Source organism: Notamacropus eugenii, chromosome 4 (assembly GCF_028372415.1).
Source record: "Notamacropus eugenii isolate mMacEug1 chromosome 4, mMacEug1.pri_v2, whole genome shotgun sequence".
In the NCBI taxonomy this organism is placed as follows: domain Eukaryota; kingdom Metazoa; phylum Chordata; class Mammalia; order Diprotodontia; family Macropodidae; genus Notamacropus; species Notamacropus eugenii.
This window is the reverse complement of record NC_092875.1, coordinates 182,764,710-182,790,107: the sequence shown is the minus strand read 5'-3', so window position 1 is coordinate 182,790,107 and position 25,398 is coordinate 182,764,710. Positions and strand designations below refer to the sequence as shown.

Genomic DNA, 25,398 nt, shown 5'->3' with positions numbered 1-25,398 from the left:
ACCAATCAGTCAGAGTTGGACTCAATAAACATACACTAAGCACTGGAGATACAAAGGAAGTCACCAGCCAGTCCCTCCCTGCCTTCAAGGACCTCACACCTAGTGAAGAAAAGACAACACTTAAAATGTCAAAAAGCCAAGGGACACAAGAGGAGGAAAAGGTACCAGGTTGGGGGTTTGATGAAGGCCTGAAGCTGGATGGGAAATAAACTGGGCAGGTGAGAGTTATAGAGTTCATGTCCTCTTGCAGAATGAAGAGTTTCCAGAGATTAAGAAGCCCAAGAGAGTGTGAGAAATGATGGGGTGAATTCCTTAAGTGCTCTCCTTAAAAATGGTCGAGGATCTGGGAGGAGATCTCCAATGTCCACCCTCTACCCTCTCTAATCAGAGGGAGGAATCTGAGAGTGGGAGAGATGAGTTTCAGAGCTGATATAATAATAATGGTAATAATAACTAACATTTATATAGCACTTACTATGTGCCAGGCATTGTACCAATGATTTATTATATTTATCATAATAATATATATAAAACAATATATAAATAATATCATATTAAATATATATTCTAATATAAATATATTACATATTATAATTATTAACTCATTTGACCCTCACAACAACCCTAGGAGGTAGGTGCTATGGTTTTCCCCATTTTACAAATGAGGAAACTAAGGCAAACAGAGGTTAAATGACTTGCCCACGGTTACACAGTCACTTAAGTGTTTGCAGCCAGATTTGCACTCAGATTTTCCTGAGTTTCCAGTGCTCTCTTCACTGTGCCATCTAACTGCCTTAAGTTTCTGGAGATAATGAAGTCTAGGAGAACAGTTAGATGAAAATGAAGGAAATAAGACTCTTTCCTAAGGAAGGGCTATGAGTTCTCCCATGCCCCCAGCCCATTGTTAGAGAGTTTTGGACTCTAGTGAAGGATATAAGCAAGAACCATTTCATAAACACCCTTCTAAGTATAGAACACTATGAGTTTGGGTCCTATTGCATAAATCTACTTCTACAGGTGGGTTAGGTGGCACAGCAAGATAGAGCGTCAGGTCTGGGCTCAGAAAGATTCGTCTTCCTGAGTCCAGATCTGGCCTCAGACAGCTGTGTAACCCTGGGCAAGTCACTGAACTTTGTTTGCCTCAGTTTCCTCATCTGTAAAATGAGCTGGAGAAGGAAACAACAAACCACTCCAGTATCTTTGCCAAGAAAACCCCAAATGGGGTCACAGAGTCAGACACAATAGGAAAAAAAATGACAGAACAACAAAAACAAGGAAAACAACCTCTTAGACACATATCAGGTTACATATGTATTAAATATAAGCAGAGATGTTTGAAACAAAAGTGACAATTAGTCTAAGTGTACTCTGTCTAAACTTCACCAAAGTTCAAAGTGGTAAGGGGTGGAGATTGTGACAGAGAAATAGAAGGTTGGCTCCCCTTCGGGTATAAAGGAAGCAGGCTCTGCTCAGAAAAGATTCTTAGACTTTGACCAATTTTATTGTGTACGAAAAGATAAGTAGAGGCAATGAACTTGCCCTAGGGAACAAATTTCTCAGTAGTTTGTCTTAAATCATTCATTTGCCTAAGAGCCATCTGGAATTTAGGAAATGTAGGGGGGATAAGTTAGGGTGAGGTCTTTCACTAATGGAACTCAGCTCTAAACCAGAAAGAACATCTTTATCCCAGGGCCTTCTCCATCATGCCAGTAGAGGGATAGGCTTGAACGTTCTAATTAGTTACCTCCTTCAATGAACCTCTCTTCAGCAACTGATACTCTTCCTGGATAATATTCCTCTGTATTCACAAGGTCCCACCCCTAATATTCTCCATACGGATTCTGATCTGCAAGCTGCCAATATACAAATCCCATTATTCCCTATCACTAAATGTTTTTTTTTCCTTTACTCCCATCTACCTCAACCCTACCCTCATGCCTCATGTTCTACTGCAGATCTAGCTACCCTTTCTACTGTGCCCTCTGGAATTCCTCTTCCATAAGTAACAAACTTACTTAAATCTTAAATCTTAAATCTTTTCCTTTCTTACGACTTCCATCTGCTATCATTCACTGAAACCTGGTTCCTTCCTAATGACATTGCATCCCTGTCTAACCCTTCTAGTACTGGTCACTTATATCCTTAATTCACTGGTCAGGATAGGGGAATCAGAATACTCCTGCTTCTCCAATGCCACTTTCAGATTCTTCTTCTACTACCATCACTCAGCTACATCTTTTCCTTTGAAATTTGGGCTACTTAAATTTGTCACTCAATTCAAATCCTAGTGGTCATTGTCTATCAACCCCCCCCCCCATGACATTTGCCTTCTTTCCTCAATAAGTTCAGTGCCTGAGAACTTTTCTTTCCACTCTAACTCCTGCTCTCAACAAACATATTGTCACTACAATGTAAGTGCATATCAGGAATTAAATGCAGAGAGGATGCTGCATTAGAAAAGAAAAACTTTTTGCTGGGGATGGAAGTTCAATTCCATGTGGACAGTCTCGGGCGGGTAAAGGTGGGAACTTCTAAATCTTAGAGTTCTCACGAGGCCCCCCAGGAAACGGCTGGGAATCGAGGTGAACTGAGCTATCTCGTGTATTTCCGCCTCTTCCCATGAGAAACGTGATGGGAGAGAGCTCTCCCCGCCCTCGAGATTGTCCCGGATCTGGGCACACCTATTGTTATCTAACAGCACAGTATTCAGGTGCAAACTATGTGGCTGGAGAGCTTAATTAGGATCAGGAAAGCCTGAAAGCGCTCTTAGCGCAGGAGGGGCGCGGACAGGACAGAAGGCTCCGCTTTCCCTCTCTTCGCTCTTCCCTCCCCCTCTCTCCCCACTTACACTTCTACTTCCAATCTCTTATTGTAAGATCTTTGCCTCCTTGGGAGATTCTTCGCTCCCTCCTAAGGAAGAATTCCCCTGCACTTGTAACCAGAACCCTGAATAAAGCTCAACCCTTGTTCGACTCTGATAGGTCTCTTCTCTCATACGAGTATCCAGTTTGGCCAGCCGAAGACCTGCGAGGAGTAAGGTAAGAAGACTAGGGTAGCCCACAGGCCTCTAGGCCTGGCAACTTTTTAAAGAGGTCACATGTAACAGTGAAGGTATTATCAGGGAACAACTTCACATCAATATACACAGAGATATACCCTCAAGTACCTTAATTTTCCAGTTCCTCATTCTGCTCAATTCCCATGAGTTACTTCTCCATTCTACCTCAGCTATACTCATAGGTGGTCATACCCTTGACCTTGCCACCACCCACAAATGTTATGATTCCAACATTCTTGGACTCCAAATTCCTCTCTCTGATCATAATCTTATAATTCCAAACCCTTCCTTTATTCTACTGCCTTCCTCTTTCTCCAATAGCTTCTTTCTCCATCATCACTCTTCTCTCCCTTCAGTTTCTCTCTCTATCTACTGGTTCTTCCCCTATTGTTTACAAACACAGCCTTAAAAAAAAACTTTTGCCTGATTTGGCCATCCCTGCTAGCTATCAGAAATGTTTCCTCTCCTTTGCTGCAAAACTCCTTGAGAAAGTCATCTATGCTAGGTGTCTCCATTTTGTCTCTTCTCACTCCTTTCTAATAATAGCTAATATTTATATAGCATTTACTATGTTCCAGATATTGTGCTAAGCATTTTACAATTAATATCTCATTTGATCCTTACAATAGCCTTGTGAGATAGGTACTATTATCCCCATCTTACAGATGAAAAAAATGAGGCAAATAGGGGTTATATGACTTTCCCAGAGCCACACAGCTAGTAAATGTCAGATTTGAATATAGATCTTCCTGACTTTTAGCCCTATGTTCTATCCACTGTACCACCTAGGTGCCTTCTAACTTACTCCCTAGCACTCTGGCTTCTGACTTCATCCTTCAACTGAAACTGTCTTCTCCAAAGTTACTAATTATCTCTTAATTACTCAGTCTAATAGTCTTTTCCTCAATCTTCATCCTTCCTGACCTCTGCAGCTTTCAGTTCTGATGATCATCTCTTCATGGATAATCTCTCTTTAAATCTTACTGATGAACAGGACAAGCCATACCTCTCCCATCCCTGGCCTGAGAGGTAACAAATCTCAGAGCTGGAGCAACACTGGAGAAGCTGCTGCCAACCCTAGACTAAGTGGCTGCCCATTCTGAATGGACCATGATACATCCAACTGAAAGAACACAGTAATATCCAGCCTAGACTGTGGCCAGAGATAGTGGGGATGGCAGCTGACCAGCAAAAAAAAAAATGAGCCCTGAGACTTTAAGTGATTCAACTATCCAACACAGGTGCTGCGCTCTATATGTAACTGGCCCACTGATTCAAGCTATCCTCCCAGCCCTACCAGCAAATTGACCTCATTATGCCTTTTAAGAAAAGAAGCCAGTGAGCCACCTGTTCCACTGAGATGCTGTGGTCTGTGAGGAACCAGCCCAGCCTAGCAGTGGATTGACTTGTCTGTAACTAAAGCCAACATCTCATTTCACAGTCCATTTTGCAAAGACTGTCCAGAGAAAGAAAGGATGTTGAGGTCCTCCAGTTCCAGAGATGTCAATTACTTTGGCCATGTGTTCCCTACATTGTGCTTTAAATTTGTACCCACTCTTCCTCCTATAGATTGTGTGCTTTTGTAGGCAATCACATCCCAGCCAGAGTTTAGGGTGGTAATGTGTGGCAACTGTTTTTGGTAGTGCATTTGACTTGAGTAGTTACCTTCTCTGAGCATATTGGCTGATTCTTGAACTATAATTGTAGAAACAGTTTCCCACCGGGTTACCCTGACAACTTGGGGGTAACAGTCACCCCTCTAGGGACCCCAAGACATCAATGTAACTACTTCTGAGGATAGAGCCCAGAGGGGGTGCTTCATTAGAAAAGGTAGGCATTTTTTAAGAGTCAATGTTTACCTGTGAAGGTATTTTCAGGGAGCAATTTCTATCATATCCATCAGCCAACCAACTAGAATTTATTAAGTAACTGCTATGCTCCAGGCACTGTGCTAAATGCTTCAGAAACAAAATCAGAAAAGGAAACAGTCCCTATTCCCAAAAAGCTTACATGCTATCCAGGGAGAAAAAACACATATGTGTACACACATAGACATACATACTTATTTTATATATTATCTATATGTGGATATGTATATACACACACACATATATATATACATATATGCTCACCCATATATATGTAAAGATAGATATTGGGAGAGAGAGACAGAGACAGACAGAGAGAGAAAGAGATACACACAAGAGAAAGCACTGGCATCTGAGGGGATCAAGAATGACTTCATGCCAAAGTTGGTGAACACAGTTCATCTAATCAGTAGAGTGGGGGAAGTTAAGTCATCTGCAAAGCCTTGAAGAAAGAGTGTCACACTGTTGGGTTTTATGAAGTGAAAAAAAAAATGCAAGAAAGTTTGGAATAGGAGGGGAGTAACTGGGAAAAGAAGTCCTGGTAAAATGACCCAGTAGGGGCTACTGGGCAGAAAGAAGGGATCATGTGAGGAGGCAAGTAGACATTTAGGACTGGAGGAGGGCAGAGCTGGATAGAGCTCAAGGTCAACCAGAGTTTCTTCCTTCATTTATTCAAGAAGTATTTATTAAGTGTCCATGATGAGGCAGGCAATACCAAGCTAAAATGAAAAGCAGTCCTTCCTCTCAAGGAGGTAACATTATTCTGGGGGAAAGAAGTGCTTACTATGTACCAGGCACTATGCTAAGTGCTTTACAAATATTATCTCATTTGACCTTCACAACAACCCTGAGAGGTAGGTGCATCTCCATTTTGCATTTCAAGAAACTGAGGCAGAGAGTGGTTAAGTGGCTTGTCCAGAATCACAAAGCTAATAAATGTCTTCAGGTGAATTTGACCTTAGGTCTTCCTGAATCCAAGCTTTGCTATCTTACCATCCAACTGCCTAGGTACCAATAGGTATACAGGTAAGTAAGGAAACCTTCCTCTATAAAGCTAACCGCTTCTTGGGGTGGAGCTGTTCCTAATAACATTCTGTCCTCTCTGTACAATTTCCCTTTCATTTTTTGTACCGTCCGTTTAGCTGTGTAGCATAGGGCAGGAAAGAAGCTATGCTCCTAGTACTCAGAATATAATAATCAAAGCTAGGTAAGAAGGAGGAGAATGCGAAGACTGGGTTTGGAAATAGGTGGTCAGGTCTGTACTTTGTCTGGGTCGAAAGAATATGCTTTTATTTAGTTATTTTAGTTTTAATAAGTTTAATTTAATAGCTTTAGTTATGAAAATACGATTTTGATTTGCACATCTTTTCACAATAGTTAATAATAGCTAGCATTTATATAGCACTTTAAGGGTTCCACAGCACTACACACACACACACACACACACACACACACACACACACACACACACCCTCACACATATACACACAAAGTATGTGTGCATATGTATATATGTGTGTATGTGTATGTGTGTGCGTGCATATAGGCACACATATACATATATACACATATGCCTGTGTGTGTATACACACACGTATACACCTGGACAGGTGGCTCACTGGTTTCTTTTCTTGAAGGGCATAATGAGGTCAATTTGCTAGTGGGCTGGGAGGAAAATAAATTTGAAAATAAATGAAGTTTTTTACTATAATAGACTGAATGTGCATGAAAAATAGGAGAACATTTCAAATTCTTTTCCACCTCCACAAAGGAGATGGCAGGGCCTCCCTAAGTGTTTGGGTGGACTATCCATAGCAGGCCATTTCCAAACCCTGTGCTCCAGGCTTTGGGAACCACAGGATGAATGATCAAAGCCAGTCGGGGAGTCATATTGGGCTGAAGGATGATGCTCACCTGGAACCATGCATCCCTAACCATGTGAGTACAGCAGTCAGTGTGCCTCCTCTTGCCTCCTCCCCCAGAGTAGACTCCTAGAGAAGAGATAAATTCAAACAGAAACTCTTGATGATAAGGGCAGGTCAGTGCCCTGTTTCAACTCTGGCAAACCTCCTTTACACAGTAAACAACAGGAACTTTGAACTTATCAGGGTCATATCTGCTGAGCAAGATGGCACTTTGCGAATGTTCTGATGACCACCCACTAAAGTGAAAAAAATTATCCCCTAGTCTTACTTCCTCTATAAAGTTAACACTTCTTGGGGTGGAGTGTTTCTGATAGCATGCTGTCCTCTCTCTGCAATTTCCCTTTTGTTTTTTGGATGGTCCGTTTAGTTGTGTAGTATAGGACAGGAAAGAAGTTATGCTCCCAGTACTCAGAATACAATAATCAAAGTTAGGTAAGAAGGAAGAGGATGCAAAGACTTGGTTTGGAAGTGGATGATCAGGTCTGTACTTTGTCTGGGTCAAAACTATATGACTCTTTAGTTGTTAAAATATGATTTTGATTTGAAAATCTTTTCGCATTAGTTAATAATAGCTAGCATTTATACAGCACTTTAAGGTTTCCACAGCACTACACACACACACACACACACACACATACAATGTGTGTGTATATATATATGTGTGTGTGTGTGTGTGTGTGTGTATGTGTGCATAGGCATATATACATGTATATATGTGTATATGTATGTGTGTATATAGGCATATGTGTATATATGTGTATGTGTGTATATGTATGTGTACATGTATATACATACATGTGTATATGTATGTGTGTGTAAAATTTGAGCTTTTCAACAGCCTTAAGAGGTAGTTACCATTGTTACCTCTTTTTTACAGACAAGGAAACTGAGTCTGTGAGAGCTTAAGTAATGTATCCAGAGTCATATAGCTAGTAAGTGTCTGAGATAAGAGTTGAACTCAGGTCTTACTAATTACAAGTCTGTAGTACTACTGTACTACCTAGCTGTTTAGGTAAGCCATCATAGCCTGACTGTGACCAAGTAGTTCAAGACCATTTAAATCTAGGCATTCTTAACCTTTTCTGCATGATGGACCTCTTTAGCAATCTGATGAAACCTATGGGCCCCTTCTCAGAAAAAATATTTTTAAATGTATAAAATAAAATACATAGGAATACAAAGAAAACCAATTATATTGAAATATAATTATTGATTTTTAAGAACAGGTTCCTTAACCTCAAGTTAAGAAGAATCTAGTCTAAGCCATTCTTTTTATAAGAATCCATACCCTATCTGGCAAGTCATCCTCTAATGTACAATCTAGTTGCCTAGATAAAGAGTTAAATCACTTTTTAGTCTTGTATGACTCGTTGTGACCCCATCGCAGTTTTCTAGGCAAAGATATTGGAGTGGTTGGCCATTTCCTTCTCCAGCTCATTTTACAGAGGAGAAACTCAAGCAAACAGGGTTGCATGACTTGCCCAGGTTCACATAGCTAGTAAGTATCTGAGACTGGATTTGAACTCAGGTCTTCCTGACTTCCTGCCCATAGATAAAGATTATTACATACAAACATTTAGAGAGCAATATGAGAAGTCTTCTTCTCCAATCCAATCCCTTCCTTTGTTTAGGGACTTTCATATATCTGTTGAAGCACTCCTCTCTCCCAACACTGCCTCCCTATTCCTAATCTGCACTTTCACTCTACTTTAATCCCATATAAGGACAATTAATTATCCCTTTGATTGTATCATCAGCAGTGTCAATAGTAACTATAACCACTTCCATTATTCAACACTGAAATTCTCATCTTGAATTATAAGCATCTTTTTTTCCATTTCTCCTCCCGCCTTACTCCTCTTAAAACTCTTCTTTGTGTTCAATATGACATGTAGTAGTAATTTACCCCTCCCTGCTTTCCTAGGTTACCATTGGTCTTCTGGTTTCCTTTGAAATCTTGACTCCAACAAATTCAACTTTACCTCTCCCCTCCCCTGACATCCCTAATCCTAATGTCCTGTTATCTCTCATACTTTTCTAAATCCTAGGCCAGGGTTACTTCCACCATCCTTTTTCTCCATTATTAATATTGACTAGTTCAGTGCCTTTGGAGGAAATCACACACTTTGCTTACTGCATCCATTACAAGTTGATGGCTAACTTCACCTGGGCCTTCACACTCTACAGCAATTCCATGATTTCAATGATCATCTTTATATAGATGACTCCTAAAACTACATATCCAGTTCTAATCGTTCCTGAGCACCATTTGCATATTTCCACTTGACTGTGGAATATCTCCACCTGACTGTCTCATAGGTGGTTCGAACTCAAAACGTGTAAAATAGAACTCATGATCTTTCCCCAAAAATCCTGTACTTCCTTTAGACTTTCTTATTTCTACCCAAGGCACTGTCATCTTTTTGGTCAACTAGGTTAGCAACCTTGGAGACATTGTCAATTCTTCTCTCTCCATTATGTTCCCTTGTACACATGCAATCAGTTGTCAGCTCTAGTCAATTCTATCCTCACAACATCTTTCTACTCACACATCTACAACTCTAATTCAGACTTTCATCATCTTTCACCATTCTATTGTAGTAATTGGTAGTGATTAGTAGATTACTAATTGGTATCCCTGTCTCCAGTTTCTTCTTTCTCCAATCAATCCTCCATGCAGCTATCAAACTGATATTCTTGAGTCTAGCCATGTCAAAATCCTGCTCAAGAAGCTTCAGCAACTCCTTACTGTCTGTAAGATAAAATACGAATTCCTCATCTTGACATTTAAGTCTGGTTATAACCTATATCTCCAGAAGTTTCTCATTACTATATGTTCCTGCTACACTGGCTTATTTATTTCTCCCTATACACGAGTCCATCTTCCACCTCCATCTCTTTCTTTTTTTTGTCAAAACTATTTATTAGTGGACAAGGCCAGTGAATTTTTTTGCTTCTTGGACACTCCAGCAATGTGATCCCTGTGGCCTGTAGTGTTGGTGTGCTGGCCTCGAACCTGGAGTCCCCAGAAGTGCCAAAGCCCACAGCCAGTGACTTTTGCAGTCACTCAGATCTTCGCGCAACTTATTGTCCAGATAGTTGGACAGAAGCTGGCTATATTTTCCATCCTTCTGCCTATTAAGGAACCAGTCTGGAATCCTGTATTGAAAGGGATTCTGCATGAGGTTGATCACACACTCCACCTCATCTTCAGGGAGCTCACCAGCCCTCTTGGTGAGGTCAATGTCTGCTTTCCTCAGTGGTACGTGGGCATGTCTTCGACACACACCCTTCATAGCTGTGATGGCAAAAGCTATTTTCTGCCTTCCGTCAATGTTGGTGTTAAGCACTCTCAAAATGTGCTGGAACTTCTCTAGGATTGCAAGAGACATGGCTGCGATGGCAGCAGGAGAGCCTTCTCTGAAAGCCATCTCTTTCTTTTTAAAAAAATGTATTTTGTTTTTAATTTATGGATTTCCATAATGTACAAAAAAGATTATTGCACATGAAACTGCGAATCTACTATGCACAACTTGCTATTCCTTTGAAATATAGAACAAAATTATGATGTAAATTTCTTTTTTTCTTTTCTTTCTTCCCTACCTCCCCATCCTAAAGATGGCTACCATTAGACACAAATATGTGTATATATGCATGTGTATGTAAAATTATTCCACACATACATCTATTGATCAGCATGGGAGACAAGGGCAGATCAGGCATATCCAACTTCCGCCCTTGTCTCCCACACTATAGTTTTGCCCAAAGCAAATTAATTACTAATACCTTATATTTACATAAATTTTTATTAGTCACAAAATGTTTTCATATCCATTCTTTCATTTGATCATTATTAGGAAGCTAGTAATTGCTCAAGATCACACAGCCAGAAAAGGAAGATTCGGGATGAAAACTCAGGTCTTCTGATTGTACATTTACTATTCTCTCCACTACAGTGCACTGTTCATTTGAAAACCTAGTTAGTAAAAGCTGCTGGATGGAATTCTGCTGAAGGCTTTGTCACCAGATGGTGAAAGCACAGAAAATATTTTATACTGTCTGTTCTGACTACTACTCATTTTCTGTCTAAAACAGGGATCTTAATTTGGGATTTGTGAACTGTTTTCTTTTGACAACTGTTTTTTAATATAATTGCATTCCTTTGCCATCCTACACATTTTATTTTGTGCATTTAAAAACATGATTCTGAGATGGAGTCCACAGATTTCAGCAAACCACCAAAGGGGCCCATCACACAAAAAAGGTTAAGAACCTCTGGTGTAAAGAAGAAAGAGTTTTACAGGATAGATTCTCTGGAAATCCTTGTCATTGCTGATCTAAATGTTATTCTTTGGTGCCAGAACTAGGGACTACAGACTGAAAGAATACTTGAGTGCAGTTGGTCCTCTGTGTACAATTCAAGGTTACCTAGAATTGGCCCTAGATCAAGATCACCCACCATTCCCATTATGATGAAAGACATTAGCTTGCTACCCTTCCTAAATTACAAGTTAGTGTCCGCAAATGACCCTAGATCTGTGAGCACCTTGCCTATTCACCAAGTTTGAAAAATTCTCATTTGCTAACAACATTCAGGATATAATGGAAGACATTTATTTTACCTTCCTCCCCAACACACACCTGTGTGTTTATTGGAGTAGGGAAATACTAGTAAGCAAATTCCTTCTGCCAATGGAGATCTGCGATTTATAGCCATAGAGGATTGCCAAGGGCTCCTTTGAGTTTAAACAATTTACTCAGGTTGACAAATGTAGGATGTGTGAGGGGTAAAACCTGAACCCAGATTTTCCTGGCTCCAAGTCCAGGTACTTGTTTAAACTATATTTTTATTTAAAAAAAGACTCTTCTGGTGAGTGTGGCTTTCAAAAGTCAATTTAAATATACACGTGTGTGTATGTGTGAAATTTAATTTGTTGCTATTTTAATAATGTCTGGCACATGTTTTATGTAGTTAAATTGATATTTTTAGCTTGCACTGTACTCTTGAAAGTCAAGAGGTTAGTGCTCATGTTACAAAGAATAATTAGAAAGTTCATTAAGGAGGCCCTCTTCATTCTTTGGTGATGACGAGGAAGTCATTTACATTTTCATGTGTCAAATAACTGAGATCGCCTAGAAGCTGGGAATAGTGACAGAGTCACTCTGGATTCTTGAAAACTATGCCAGTAAGGTGCAAGCTCTGGCCAATTCTCTGGAGCTGAAAAATTGAGTGTGGACCCAGGGGTGGCAAATAAGTCTGTCGTGCAAAGATGTACCTGGCTAAGTAGAGAGGGGCCTGTTTACAGGGCTGTCTCAGAGTGATGAATTTTTTGGCCACAGTAATTTTTGAAAATCATCTATTAAGTTGGGGTGGAAATACCAATACCAAGAAAATCACACTTTCCTGAAGTGTGTATATATATCAAGACTCTCTCTCTCTCTCGCTTTCCCTCTCTCTCCCTCTCTGTCTCTTTCTCTCTCATACACACACATGTGCATATATATGTATATATATATATATACATATATATGTGTATATATATATATATATGAATCCCTTATATAGAGATGTAGATATAAATACGCAGACATATATATACATGTCTATATGTATACATATATATAAATGCATGTTTATGTATATATTACTAGAAGCAAAAGAGAATAGAGATTCATGGTACTTTTTGAGTAAGGGAGTAACATAGCCAGATGTGTTTTAGAAATGTTACTTTGACAGCTATAGGATAGATAGACAGACATAGATAAATAGAGTGAGTGGGTGAGTATTTATTAATTACTTCCTATGTACCAGGCACTGGGCAAAGCACAGCACAGTGGGAATACCAGCACAAGCCCACAAGACCTTCCCTACTCTCAAGAAGTTTACATTTTAATGAGGATGGCCCACAAATATATAAAAACAACTGGAAAGCCGTAGAGAGCGGGGTATTATCTCTCTGAAGAAAGGTACCTAGAAAGGAGGTGGGGAAGAAATGCAAAGAATAAGTTTAGTTGGAAATGAATTGAGTATAGCTAGAGCCTTTCCTGAAATGTTGGGTCCAACTAAGGGTCACCAATCAAGAAAGTGGAAATTCAAGGTAAAGGTTTCTCGAAGATAACAAGGCAACTGGTAAAGGGTAAAGAAGTCTAGAAAGCAAGCTGATCAGGGAGTGAAGTATACATTGGAAAAGAGAGAGACAAAGTAGGGAGACTAGTTAAGAAACTGTAGAGTCTGAATTAGAGTGGTATCCATGGGATTGAATATAGTGGTAGGAAAGGTCTAGGAAGAGTGAAGTCAAAAATTATTTTGAGATTATGTAACTGGGCAACTGGAAAGATAGTGATGCCCTTAATAGAAATAAGGAAATTAGGAAGAGATATGGGTTTGGAGAGAAAGATGAGTTCTATTTGGGACATGTGTTTGAGATGCCTCTAGGACATTCAGTTGTGAATATCCATCATATCTGCAGATTACTCCTAGATAAAGGTTCTTAGACAAGTGGTGATATGAGACTGGAGCTCAGGAGAGACACTAGGGCTGGTTGTATAAATCTAGGCCAGGGATTCATTCTTATCCTTTTTTGTGTCATAGACCCCTTTGGCAATCTGGTGAAGCTTGCTAGTACTGAGGATTATAACCTACATTCATAATTGAAGAAAATGCCAAAATTTAATTAAAGTGAAAATAAAAATGTATATCCCCCATCCAAGCTCATGAATCCCTTGAAATCTTTCCATGAGAACCTTATTAGAACTCCTGATCTGGGTGTAACCTGCTAAGAAATAATTGAACCCATGGAACTTAATGAGATCACTTAGATATTCAGTGTAGATAGAGGATAACACCCAGGAAAGAGCCTCGAGTACAGCCAAAATTAGGATAGTAATCCAACAAAGGAAAAGGAAAAGGAAACATAAGACAGATATAGGGAGAACCTAATGAAAAGAGTCACAAAAACCCAGAGAAGAGTTTCAGGTGGTTAATAGTCAGATGCTGCAGAGGGGTCAAGAAAGAGGACTTAAAAAAGAAGTTATTGTATTTGGGAATTTGGCAAGCTAATTGACTTCTTAGAAACTTCCTTTAAATCAATGTAAATTAAATCAAGAATATGAGAGTGTAAAGAGATCATTTAGTTCAAGCCTTTCATTTCATAGATGAGGAAGCTGAAATCCAGAGAGGTTCATGATCACACAGTAGCTTGCAAGAGGAACCACAATTTCCTCCCTTTCCTCACTTTGCTTTGCTGTAAGCTCAGGTCAGCTCTATTTCCTGAAATGAATCTCAGTGAACTTCAAACAAGGTTCCAGGAACATATTGAATGGCATCAGTCTCCTTGGACTCATGAGCTAAGTCAACGATTGTAATTATGATGCATTTGTTTGGAGAGTGAATGTCTACATTTGTTTCCTTTTGGTAAATGCGATTAATTCAAGGGTTATCCTCCTAGATACATGGCAGCCTTTCCTTTCTGCTCCTACAAGGGTTTGGAAAAGCAGTAAAACACTAAGTCTTTGGGATATGCCTGCAGAACAAACTCAGGTGAACTCTGTTGTCCAGATGGAATAGCTTTAAGGAAATGAATGATTGCTTACAGGCCACAGGAAAGTAATTGATATACTCCTCAAGTGCGTTTGACTAATGTCCTTTGTCTAACATTTCATCTGGTCTACAATGTGTCCAATTTATCATATTGGGTCTATTTCCATTGAAGGACAAAAGAGCAATGAAATAGGACCCTAGGAGACAAGATGGCCTGATCCATGTCATGTTAGCAATAAAACTAAGGGTGGTCAGGTTGGCCCTGGTCTTAAAGCACCATTGATGACCCTGGAGTATAAAGAGGACTTGGTCAACTGATCTCAGCGAGGAAGGGCAGAAGTCAATTAACTATTGCCTACACAACATGAGGAACATTGGGTTTTAGGAATTAATTTGGGGATTGAATGGAGCCTTTAAAGAAAAAAGCGAGAATGAGTTAAGCTGCATTCATTAAATGAAACAAGACTCAAGCCCCTCCCCTCTCTGAAGAGAGCACCTTCTCTGTGCCAATCAATCAATCAACTGGTAACATTGATAGGCAGAGATAATGGAGGCCACCTTACCCTGATTACACTGTATTGTATTGTATTGTACATATGTATTGTATTGTACATGTGCAAAGAGATGGATTTTCATAAAGGGCACCAGTTTATGAATCAAAGAAAAAGATTAGAGAATCCTGAACTGGCAAAGAAAGGACAACCTATAAACCAAATATGAAAAGGAATTATCTTTTCTAATCTGAATAGGTTTCAAGAATGAAAAGGCAGCAGTGGATGTCAACTCTTGGCATGAAATATACAAAAAGACTTAGTCTCTCTGTCTTACTTGACTTCTCAGCCTTCCAAGGACATAGGAATTGCATGGTCAGATTATTCCGACCAGTATTTTCGTGTGTGTGTGTGTGTGTGTGTGTGTGTGTGTGTGTGTGTGTGTGTGTGTGTGTGAAATAGAGTTGACTTTTTAGCTGGAACAAATAAGCAGTGATGTCATGACTATTCTTCTAGAGAAACAGTCAGAGAAAATGCTTATACTAAGGAGGAAGAAAATGAAATTCAATACAAACATTAGCAACTTCTCTACATAAGGCATCAAGGATACAAAGACAATGGAAATAGTTGCTACCCTCCAGGAACTCATATTCAACTGAGGGAGAAACAGCATGCACATAGATAAGAACAAAGTAATTTTTTTTGAGGGAGGGGTTGTTGGAGCACTGATGAAAGGGGAGGATCAGAAAAGAGCTCATGTAGGAGAAGAATCTAAGATGAGCCTTAAATGGAGTTAGAGATTCTAAGAGGCAGAGGTGAGGAGGAAGAACATTCTAGACAGAGGTGATAAAGGGAGAAGATGGAATACCACGCACAGGGCACCCTTAGGGAGCCAGCGTGGTTGGGATGTAGCATGCCTGAGACGGAAAGAAAAATCGGGTGCAATGTGACAATAAAGGCTGAGATCCCCAAAGGGAAATGTGTAGACTCAGCACTTCACAAGTACAAGCACATCTAGCACACGTATTATTATCCCCATTTCACTGATAGGGAAAGTGAAGCTCAGAAAGGAGAAGCAAATTGCCCAAAGTCAGTAAAAGTTAGAGTCAGGTCTTCTACTTTCAAGTCCAGTGAACTTTCCACTAACCTATGCTGCCTTGGGTCTGACCATTCTGGTTGCCTTAATCATTGAAGAAGATAATGGCATGATGAATCTGGCCTCAGTTGGGGGTGCAAATGATTCTAGTGCTGAGCTTGTCGGCACAGAGCCACATGCAAAAACTGCCAGAGAGCTCATTAAAGTGGATAAAGAAGACCTACACTAAAGAGTCCTCAAAGGATACGGTACATAGAACAAATGCTCTCCCAAACACAGCTGCAGGCTGTCAAAATCCCCAGCCACACTTGATGAACAATCGCAGGGAGCAGCAAGTAGAGACAGCCTTCGGGGCCACGAGGGGAAAGCTAGCCCCAGCTGCATGGCCCTGCGCCACTGCCCTGCCGCCTGCACCTGCTGCTCACTCAGCCCTGCACACTCACCTGATGTCTTCCCCACATCCTGGGAGGCTGTGTTTGCTTCAGTATGCCCCAGGAGAGGAGGAGGGCAGGTTCTTTCCAGAAAGACCATTGATACCTGGAAGGCATAGTAAGCCTTACATTGTGGTTAATAATAAATCTCTCCTCTTAAAAAAAAAACAAATTCAAAATGGACAGTCTTTGAGGAGCTATTAGGAAATGAGCTTATTAATCAATCAGGCATTTAGTTGGGGAGATTCTTATTATCTGATTCCTACTGAGAATATAAACACATTACCCAATGCAACTTTCCTGGCTTTTCTTAAGTCTCAGTCAGCAGCCAAATAAAAGCCCCTCTTTAATCTTATAGATGATGTTCAATACACCAAAGCAATCAGTTTCTTTGCTGCTGTCCAAGAACTAATCCTCACAAAGAGACCCTCTGAATGGGCCCTCCTCTTCCATCCATCCTCTAGCATCCCTTTCTTTTCTTTTTTCTGAAAACCATAGACTGTTTCCATCCCCATCCTCTCTTTTACATTAGTCTCTCTACTAAGCTTAAGAAAGTGGAATAGTTAGGGGTCACATCCATTCCCCTTAAAGATTCTTTCAAAGAAGATATGTGTTCCTTCCAGAAAGCATCCTTTACTTGGTGTAGTGGTGGGAGATTAGTAAACAAGTGAAGTGATGGAGCAGGTACCCCCATCATTATTGATCACACCAGCATTCTATATATAATTTGGAGAGCTGGAATGGGGATGTTCCAGGAGACTCCTTTTTTTAATGAGTTCTTTACAAGAATTCTGTGATTCTTGGAAAAGAGGCATGAAGAGAATGAGGGACCTGTGGCAAAGCAAGTTTGCATAAAGAATGGGGATTTTTGGTTCACAGTAATGTTTAGGATCACAGGGTCATAAAATCAGAGCTGAAGGAGACCTCAGAAGTCATCTAGTCCAACCCCCTCATTTTAAAGATGAGGAAACTGAGGTCCAGAGAGGCCAAGCAACTTGTCCAAGATTACACAGCAGAGGGAGAATTCAAAGAAACACCCTCTGATTCCAGGCTCATGGTACCTCCCCTTTTCTCTTATCTCAATAAAAAATAAAAAATATCCCTTATATATTGCTTCATGGAGATAGTATCTTTTCATTGAACATTTTTCATCTTTCATACTGAAGGTTCATGAAAGACATGTTGCTTCTGGCTCAAACTAAGGCAGAGAACAGAGCTTTGAATATTTGTTGACCCAATTATCAGCCATTATACTTAAACACTTACAGGGGATGAGTTTAAAATCAACCATCAGTACATTTGACCTATAGCCCTCCACAATGGGTCTAGGGTTGCTTCTGCTACATGTAAGCTCCCTCCTTACCCAGGTGGAGGCCTTATATTTCTCAATCTATTTGTTTTAGAAGTAAAAGCCAATTATGCTGAATGTCAAGAAATAGAAACAGAACATAATGGAAAATTGGATTTAGAATCAAGGGATTTGGATCCAAATCTCAGCTCTTACTAGATATTCAACCTTGGACAACTAGCTTCCCTCTTAAAGCCTCAGCTTTCCCATCTTTAAAATGAAGACAATGACACCTAGACTATCTATCTCATGGAGCTATTATAAGGAAAACACCTTATGAAGCTTAACACTTTAGTATCCCATTAGCTTTCTTTTTCCAAAGTAAAAACTTAAGACTTGCCATACTAGACCAGATTAAGTAAAGTTAAATTGAATCAAGATACTTAGATTGAAAAAATCAATTCCACAATTAAAAGATGGGGGAAACTCAATGACTCCTAGATTTACAGCTAAAAAGAAACTTTGAGGTCACCTGTCCAGGCCTAGAGAACAGAGGCAATAAACAGAATCTGGGGGGGCGGGAATCAATCAATCAATAAGTCTTTATTGAATGCCTAGGCACTGTGCAGAGACCTGAAAGATCAGGATGAGTCACAAAAATCTCATTATCTCAGAGTTGGAAGGGATCTCATAGGCCAATTATTCTAACCTATACTTGAGCAAGAATACCCTTCACAAACCACCTGCAAATGGTCATCCAAGCTTTGCTGGAGTACCTCCAGTGGAGAATCCACTCCCTACTAAAGCAGCCTGAATATTCCATTCTTGCATAATTCTCTTTAAGGAGAATTTTTTTTTACATTCAGTTTAAATTTAGTGCTTTGGGGCCACAAAGAACAAAATTGAATCTCTCAGTGGCATGACTTTGGCAGCTAAAAAAGCAAATGTCAATCTAGGTTGCATTAAGAAAAACATAAGGCCCAAAAGATGAGTTTGACAGCCCTACTACATCCTGCTCTTCTCCAGCCACATCTGGAGAGTTTTGGGGTACCCCATCTTGAGAAATACATAGACAAACTAGAGTATATACAGAAGGTAACTAGGATAGCGGAAGGATTGGAGAACACTCCATCACAGGATCAATTAAAGGAGATAGAGATTTTTAGCCTAGAGAAAAAAGACTGGTTAAGAGGGAAGGGGAAGAGATGAAAATTTTTTTTTCAAGTATTTGAAGGATTGTCACATGCAAGATAGATAAGTCCTGATTATTCTTTGAGAACAGACTGAAGAGCAATGAGCAGAAGTTATCAAGGGACAGCTCCAGGTTTGACATAAGGAAAAACTGCCTCATAATTCAAGCTGCCCCAGAAGTGGAACGGACTATCTGGGAAGGTAGTAAAATAAGGCAAGCACTTGCTAGGAATATTATCAAAAGGATTCTTCTTCAGATACAGGCTGTACAAGATGACTTCCAAGGTCCCTTATAATGCTAAGATTCTGTGATTCTGTGATCCAGGAGCTATCTTCAGGCCGTATTCTAGCTCTGAAATGGTAGTTCTCTGACGGAACACATTGTTTTGTATTTTCATATCCCTGGTGGTGGGGACTCCCATCTGTGACATAGTAAACATTTAAGAAGTGCTTATTGAATTAGATTTAATTGTGGAAGAAATATATACCCTCCTTGATCAAGGAGTAAGAAAGAATGACCTTTCTGGGGTGCCCCTTCTATATGCTGAGTGCTCTTAAAACAGCACAAGAATTGCTGGGTGGAATTTATAATAGAGAAATTCCTCTCTTTGTGGCTCCCTTAGCATTCAAAGGTTATGCTCCTTGAAGCTCTTAAACACTTGATCTCAAGATCAAGTTTAACCATGGAAACACTTTTGCCTTGTGTATATGATACTTGAGCCAGTGAATGAAATAATTCACCCATTTTTCTTCTTTCCTGCCTTTGTTTCATTGACCTGCAATTTTCCTTCCACTCCTATGTTGACATCTTAACTATTCAAGACCCAGTTCAAATGTCCCTCCTCTGTGAAGCCTTCCTTGATCTTTCCCAGTTTGGTGTGATGTCTCTTTCACTTATAATATAAGGTGCTCCATACTCTTTTTATATATCTACCATATTCTATTTTGTTTTTTATTTATCTGAGTATCTTATCTTCCTTTCTAGATTATAAGTACTTCAAGGGAAAGGATAGTTTTAAAGTTAGATTTTTATTAATATCTTTTTTTCACATCATCCAGATTTCCCCCTGCCTTCCTCCTCCTCCCCTCCTCTCTCATCTGTTATAACAAAGACTTTTTAATAAAAAGAAAAGAGAAAAAAATCAGCAAAACCAATCAATACATTGAAGAAATTGATATTATAAGTAGTGTTCTGGACCATGACCTCCACAAGGAATTAGAGGGAGATATCTTCTCCTATCTCATCTTTGGGGCCAAAAGTATTCTTTAAAATTTCGCAATATTCAGTTTCAATTTTCTTGTGATCTTTGTTCTTTCCATTTACATTACTGTAGTCATGGTCTACAGTATACTGTTGTCCTGGCTCTGCTGACTTCACTTTGCATCAGTTCATATAACCCTTTCACTCCTTCTTTGTAAATCCATTACATTTGTTATTTGTCATTTCAGTACAATAACATTCCATTGCCTTCATGTTCCACAATTTTGGGGGCCATTTATCAATTTATAAACATATATTTTGATTCCAGTTCTTAAAAAGTGGTCCATAAATATTTTGGTGTATATGGATCCTGTGGGGTGGTAATACATTTTTAGCAAAACAAATGATAGGGGCAATTAGAAAATATAAAATTGTTAGTTTCAATCACATGAAATTTTCATAAATTTAGGATAAGAAAGGAAGTGGTAAACTGGGGGGAATTCTTTGCATCAGTGATCTCTGATAAGAGGGCAGCTAGATGGCACAGTGGACCGAGTGCCACATCTGAAGTCAGGAAGAGCAAGTTCAAAACTGGCTTCAGGCACTTACTAATTGTGACTCTGGGCTAGTCACTTAGCCCTATCTGCCTCAGTTTCCTCATCTATAAAATGAGCTGAAGAAGGAAATGGCAAACTGCTCCAGTATCTCTGCCAAGAAAACCATTAAGGGGATCACAAAGAGTTGAACAAGACTGCAAACGCCTAAATAACAATTAACATCTAAGGAATGTAGACAACTATAGAAATTACAGCAGACCAAAAGACCTCAGGAGAGAAACAGTGAAGTCATATAAACAAACAGTCCAAAAAAAGTTTTTAAAGAATGACAAACCGTTAACAACCATATGAAAGAATGCTCCAGACCTCTATTACTACTACTACTAACAGCATTTATATAGTGCTTGACGTTTGCAAAGCATTTTACATTATCTTATGTGATCCTCATAACAATGGTGTTATTTCCCCACTTTACAGATAAGGTAATCGAAGCTGGGGAATGCCTCTGTCTTGAGAATTACAGTTAAATCTCAATAACAGGAAACAGAGGCAGAAAGGACAACAGAGAGATGTCGGATATCTGAGATTGAGGAAAGAGCATCATTGGAATGGGAAAAGAGACAAAGGGAGACTGGGCATACTAAAGAAAAAACTTTATGTTATAATATTCCCTATATATTTCCTGCTATAATTATTTTTTAAAAATCCCACTGTGGGTGATAAAAGTGTAGCAAGATCCCTGAACAATCTAAAAAAGAAGATACTTCCCAAAGGTGGCAATAAAGGGAGGCGACTTGCATCCATACGTGTAGACCTCAAGAGAAGCTGAGACAGACATAAATGGGAACCAGTACCAAATGTGATGATATGCCTGGTTTCTTCTTTCTATTCCTTCTAGCTTTGGTTTTCATGAGAGTCTGGTACCATGTAGGAACTCTGAGTAGATTCATATGTTAGCTCCTCAGGGGCAAGAACCATGTTTTGGCTCTCCTTTGTGTCTTCTTGTCTATCACAAGACCTGGAACGTAAGAAGTGACCAATAAGTATTGGTTGACTGCCCGACTAACTTGCTTCAGGAGGATGCTTATAAGTGTCCCTAACAGAGCTAGATGTAGGAAAAATTATACTATAGATAGAACTTCTCCTTCAGTAAGGATCTCCAGGCTCCCCTCTGTCTTTCCCATCCCAGTGATGTCCTTTCCTGAATCTCAGACATCCAGAACCCACCTGTGGGTTCTGCCCCTGTGAAAACCTACTCTTCATTCTCAAATCATTCTTTCTTACTAAGGTATGCATGACTAATACCAACTTAAAACCTCCTCTTTCCCAGAAGAGTTTATGTGGTACCACACATACTCGAATGGGCGGGAAAGGAGGGGAGCCAGCCCTAAGAAATCACACTAGATAAGGCCACAACTAATCCAGTTATGCGTAATGCCAGTTCTTCTCTTAGCACTGAAAAGAGATGGGAAGTAACTATGTGGGGAAATAACTATGTGAATGGACACAGATATGTGAATGAAATGGAGCTCAGATTTAGAGCAGGAAGGGACATTAGAGGTGACCTACTCTAACTCTCTCATTTTACAGAAGAGGAAAATGAAGCCCAAAGAGTGCCAACGGGAGTTATTGCTATGTGTCATTTGGGTGTGTTGCCTTAGAACACAAACTCATAGAGGTCCAGGTCTTTCTGGGGTGCTCCTTCTACATACTAGGTGCTCTTGAAACACCATAAGAATTTCTGAGTGGAATTTGTAACAGAGAAAGAGATTTCTCTCTTTGTGGTTCCCTTGGCGTTCAAAGGTTACGCTCCTAAATGTTCTTAAGTGCAGCAGTAAGAGCTATAAATACAAACTAATACAGACACAGCCATGAGGTACCGATGTTAATGCTAACGATGAATTAACTTGCTCCAAGAAAGGCAAAGGACCCCAGTTTTCTCTACAGCAGGCTTCCTGCTTGGTTTGCCAATCCTCACGTTCCCACAGAGGCTCTTTCGTCGAGTGGACATAGCTGTCTCAGCAGCTTGTCATCTACCAGCCCTTATCCCAGAAAAGTCTTCTTATCCCCTAGCAGACCAAAGGTAAAATTGAGTTTGCCCTGCCTGCCCTGGTACTAAGTTTTTGACTGGCACCTTTCAGCGAACCATTCAAACAGTCCAGTTTGGTACAGTTGTCCTGGGGAACCCAGGGCTTGTCTCTGACCGAAAGAAGGACATTTTTTGGTTTGCATTCCTCCTAAACATGATGTCATTCTTGTCCTATGCCCTGGATTTCCGAAGGGAAGCCACTGGGGTTGGGTTGCAAAGGTTGAAGGACTTAAAAGGCTTAAACAAACAAATGGTCTTCATTACTGGAGAATTTAAGGAAACCAGTTTCCGAAACTTTTATAGGTATAGCCCTCCTTTCTCAGAGGCCTGGGACTTGTTCCAGTTTATGAGGAATCTTTGGGAGATTGAGGCCACTAGTGGTCTGCTCCTCATGGCATTAATTTTTAAGCATAACTGTGCTGAGTTGAGTTTTTTTTTAGTTGACTATTTAATGAGAGCACTATGTATTGAAATGCTCCTTTTAGTTGGGAGATGGGTAGTCAATCTTCACATTTATTATGGAAAATAAAGTAGGAAGAGGGCTGTTCTTACAGAAGGAAACTTAAATTGAGCTGGGAGCATTCTCTCTGTACCCTGAATTGTTTTAGGATGATGAAGAAACCAGGTCATCAAATATAAAGGCAGTGATTCACCAGCTTAATGGATAGAAAGCGAGGAGAATAAATGAATCACAGAATATTTCTATTTTCTGTAGAATAGAACAGGGCTGGACTGCTCAGTGACTTGGGCAAAACACATCATCATTTTTCCAAAGAGAAGAGAAGTAACGTGTGATATCTAGAAACTCTGCCTAGCAGCTTGAAATTATAGAAATTAGCTTGATCCGATCAAAACAATCATCCCGCCTCTAAGCTTCATTGTTCCAAGCTTTTAACTCTAGCCTCTTATGACATTTCCTATAGAAGGACTTTTCAGCTTCTTTTCTAGTCTTCATTTATAGTTTAGCTTCATTCTCTAAGACTTGGGTTCAAGAGCATCTTTCATAATTCTGTAGAAGGGATAATTAGATAACCCTGAGTTGCCAGGAGAGTTTTTGCCTCTTGACATGACTTTTCTGATCCCTATAGGTCTCAGAATGGGAGAAGTAGTGTGATTCAAGGAGCAGAGTTTGTAATCAGAAAACCTGAGTTCCACCACTTATCAACTGTGTCATTTGGGACACGCCTCTGCACCTCAGTTTATTTATCTATAAAATGATAATAATAATGCCTTCACAAGAAAATTTCTTTGTGTGCATTGAGACACTATATAAGCTATTACTGTATGCCCCAAGAATTATTTTAGAGATTAGAGAACAGTTTGGGATCATTTCAACTTGTGTTTGGTGTCCTGGCCACTGAGAGTTCTGGGAACTTAGAGCCTTTATCAGACCCAAGGAAAGGGTTTGTTTGTATGACTTTTTGGGGGGAGAAGGGGAAGATGCTTTTCTTTTGAGTACATTATAGAATTCTGAAGTGGGTACGCTAGTTCTGAGTCCCAAAGGTTGAAAGATTCAAAGCCATGGGATATTTGGAAGAGTAAAAGCATATTCCTTTCCTCCTGCCCCGTCATCCCATAGCCTGTCTTCCTCAGCACCAAATATTCATGCCAATCCCAGCTCCAGAATGGCATTCATGGTTAGCAACAGGATTGAGCGGAAAGAGTCCCAGGACCTAAGGTCAACATCCCAGCAACATTGTATAGCTTTTGTGGTCTCACATAAGTCACTTAACCTAACAGCCTCAGTTTCCTCATCTGCAAAATGAGAGCACTGTACTAGATAACATCTAAGGTCCCTTCCAGTTTTAGAGACATGAATCTATGATCATGTCTTCCTCCTCCAGACCACTCACTGGTCTTTTCCTATCTTCTGAACCTGATTGTAGCCTACTCACTACACGCTACAAGAGGCGTGTATAATGTAAAATTTAAAATGTAATAGAGTATATAATGTATATAGACTATATACTAGTCTATAAATTACAAAGAAGTGCTCATCTACACCAATAGATAAAATTCCTCACTAAGAGCTCTCTATACAGATGATAGTCGGCCTGATTTTTTTAAAGAAATAAACAATCTGTCAATAGTGAATTTACAATATTGTCAATGTTTAAACCTTGAAGAGATTTTAGAAATAGAGGAAGGGTAGGAGGAGTGGAATGGAAGGGAATAAGCATTTTTATAGCCCCTACTATGTTGCAGGTCCTTTTTACAGATATCTCATTTGAGCCTCACAACAATGCTATCAGGTAGGTGTTATTATTAACCTCATTTTTACAGATGAGGAAACTGAGGCAGAAAATGATTAAGTGACTTGCCCAGGGTCACACATCTAGTAAATGTCTGAGCTCAGCTTTGAACTCAGATCTTCCTGTTTCTCCTCCACCCTGTCCTTTTTTCCATGTTTGCCTCTCACAATTCTCTCTCTCTTTCTTTTTTTTTTTGATTCATTTGTTTCTTAAAGACTTTCTACCCCTGAAAGCCTATTCTCTTTTCCTTGTGTTACTCTAAACTATTTTTTACTTCAGAGTCTGAAGGTAGCATCAAATAAGTCTAAAGACGGATCCATTCCCTCCTCTTATTGAGCTAAAGGCCTTCAACTCCTTAAGAGAGCTGAGGAACAAAGTTAAGTTCATGTCATAAAAGTTGTACCCTTCCCC

The 25,398-nt window shown here is 39.7% G+C and overlaps 1 pseudogene; it reads right to left on the bottom strand.

The window, feature by feature from the left end:
- Nucleotides 1-9,563: 9,563 nt before the first annotated feature.
- Nucleotides 9,564-10,316, bottom strand: LOC140498304 (small ribosomal subunit protein uS13-like; annotated as a pseudogene).
- Nucleotides 10,317-25,398: the final 15,082 nt, after the last annotated feature.